The 2995-nt window shown below is 42.5% G+C and overlaps 1 long non-coding RNA gene across 1 annotated transcript; it reads right to left on the minus strand.

Annotated features, from left to right (window-relative positions):
• Positions 1–1057: 1057 nt before the first annotated feature.
• LOC119298660 lies at positions 1058–2714 on the minus strand. Its single transcript, XR_005145905.1, has 3 exons — positions 2598–2714; positions 1951–2120; positions 1058–1087 (listed from the first exon to the last, which is right to left on the minus strand). It is a non-coding gene; the product is annotated as an uncharacterized LOC119298660 (long non-coding RNA).
• Positions 2715–2995: the final 281 nt, after the last annotated feature.

Consider the following 2995-nt stretch of genomic DNA (forward strand, 5'->3'; position numbering starts at 1 on the left):
GAGGACGGAGGAGGAGGGGCGGGGAGGAGGGAGGAAGGGGAGGATTACCGAGTCCAGGGAGGAGGGGGAGGTGACGGCGGCGCAAAGGGAGGAGGGGTAGGCGACGGCGGCCGGCGGGGGTGAGGACGGCCGGCGGGGGAGGACCGGCACAGGGGGATTGAGGGGGAGATTGAGTGAGTGTGAGTGAAGAGATCGAGAGTGAGGGGCGACCGGTTGGGGAAGATAGAATGGCTTAGCAGTAGCGCGCTATAGGGAAACATGCTACTGCTAAACGCCCTAGCAGTAGCGCCCTTCAGCCAAGAAGCGCTGCTGCTACGTAAGCATGTAAAAATATACATAAAAAATACATTGATCGTCGATGATCTTTTTGTGTACAATCTGAATTGTCAATATGAGCCCTCGCCGGTTTAGAAACCGGATAAGATTCATATTGCGGCCATAAATTCTACACAAAGAGTTCAATGAAGATCAAGTGGTTGTGATAGTTTGAGAAGTAACATATTTAAGGTGGTAAAAACCCTGTTCGCGGAGCAAGGTGGGACTAAATTTAGGTGCAAGTAGTGGAGTAAACTTAGCAGTAGCGGGCATTGTCAAAAGCCGCTACTGCTATGATCAGTAGCAGTAGCACTCTTTGGATTAAGGCGTTGATGCTATAACTAGCTTGGCGGCGGGGTCGGCAATTATAGAAATAGCGTGTCTTATTACAGGCGCGCTACTACTACATTTATTTCAGCAGCGCGTTTTGTGGGCACGCGCTGCTGCTACGTAGCAGCAGCGCCTTGTTTTAAAGCGCGCTGCTCGTAAGATTCTGTGTATAAGGTTTTTCCTAGTAGTGTATGTCCATCTTCAGGTCAATCCTCTCACCCCTGAGGCGTCTCCTATCCTCCTTCAGTTTATCCCGATCCTCGACGAGCTTATCCCTCTCGCCCCTAAGCTGATTAGTCTCCTGAACGAGCTGAACAACATCCTTGTGTAGCTCTTTAATCTCCCCCTTTAGATCATCCTTTGCCCCTTGCATGCTCTTGATGACACAAAAGTGTTTAAGAATTCATTGTTGGTCATGCCCACATCGCACACAGGCCATGACCTACAAACACATCGCGTATATATACGATCAGGATAATATGCTAATGTAAAATAGTTCATGTGTTAGAAAGATATGATTTGTAAAGTTTCATTATCAAATACTTGGTGTGAGTTGTATCAAAACAAAATCAGATACTTTTATTGTCAATAGTGCATTAGTTGCAAAGACATGATTTTTTAATTAAGTAGAATAGATAAAATTATGAATCTATTTTGATAAATAAGATATAGCAAACTGACTTCTATACATACACATACTATCATATATAAGAATAACTTCTGTATGCAAAGCTATTTGATTTACATATACCAGTCAACCTATACAGAAATGTGTAAAGAAAACTAAAATGATAATTTTGAAGAATATACGTAACACATTCTATAAATTTCTACCAAACTAGCTCAGATCCGCCAACGAAGGGGAGACACAATAGCAATCGGACGATTATCACTACAATTTTTGGCCGTTTGGCATGTCCGCGAACGGAGGAGTGGATCTAACCTTAGTGCCGGCGAGGGGCGGTGGCGGGGCGTCGATGGGGGCGGCGCGGCTTTGGTCCAGGGGGAGTTGTGTCTACGACCGGGCCGGGTGGGGTGTGAAATGAGAGCGAGTAGTGAACTTAGGCATTTTACTAAGTTGACTCAAATAGGTTATTGCTGGCATTGGATAAAATGGCAACGCCATAGCTAATCAAAGGCCAAACAAAAAAAGACTAAAATTAATGAAAGACTTGACAAAACTAGTAAATGTGCACATGCAATGCACGTCTCTACCAAACTTGCACATGCAATGCACGATCTCTATTCTAATAACCACGACCCTTTCACTAAAGGGATTTACAAGGGTCAATGGTAGAAACATACCGGCACCCAGCAATGTCACAAACCCTGGCGTGGCCTTATAGCACTACCAGCATGAATTGCCATCTCTCTACTCCCATCGCCACATAAGTCCATGGCGGAGTTGCGACTTTCTCCTTGCCATGCAGCCGATTTAGCCATGTAATAGTAATGGGATGTGCTTCTTCTCAAACCTGAGGGGCATAGACAGTTAAATCGCCACATACAACTTATTAAAATGAAGTAAATTCAGAAGGCTTGAACAACTTATTAAAATGTTCAAGCGCAAAAAAAAATCTACCATCAAAAGAAGAAATGCATATAAGGCATTAAAATCATAATAAAATAGCATGAATTCAACTACCTTCGGGATTCCATATAAAGGTTGTGGAATGGACATGATGCAACAGAAAAACGACAAGCAAACAATAGTAGTTCGTATGGAAATGGTCACCATAAGGAAATAACAATTTTCACAAAAAGGAGCTTCTTTGCACTTTACTGAAAGATAAAAAAGGACAACACTGCAATAAACACCTGAGTAGAGAATAACCAAAGATGGAGTGCTTCATTTTCCTACATGACCTTACTTTCTAGAAATATCATAGGGTGCTTTATAAAGTACAAAATAACATCTACTATCTTTAGGGTGTTTAGAGAGCAGAGCTCACAAGCATATGCATTTGAATGTACAGCTAGCATTGATGATAGAAACTCCTCCTTTGGGTTCTAAATCAATTCCAAGAGGAAAGGCTTGTGCTTCAGCTCAAATGTCTAGTAGCTAGACTATTTTCCTGCAAGCACGAACAGAAAACAAGACAAGCATATAAATAAATGTGTTCTTGTTCTCAAAAGGATGTGTGTGATAGCTACCTGATGCTCCAGTTTAGCTGGATAGAAAGTTCCAGGAAATAACTAATGATAAGTATGTTCATATGGTCATTTTGCTTAAAAAGACTACTGTCACAAAATTGTGCTGTGCATATAAAGGTTCTTGTCTGAGCTGCAAAGTACATTGGCCAACACAATTTGTGACACCGTATGATCCAAGTTATCTGCTTCCCCGTGT

The sequence above is a fragment of the Triticum dicoccoides genome, chromosome 5A, assembly GCF_002162155.2.
Source record: "Triticum dicoccoides isolate Atlit2015 ecotype Zavitan chromosome 5A, WEW_v2.0, whole genome shotgun sequence".
Taxonomy (NCBI): domain Eukaryota; kingdom Viridiplantae; phylum Streptophyta; class Magnoliopsida; order Poales; family Poaceae; genus Triticum; species Triticum dicoccoides.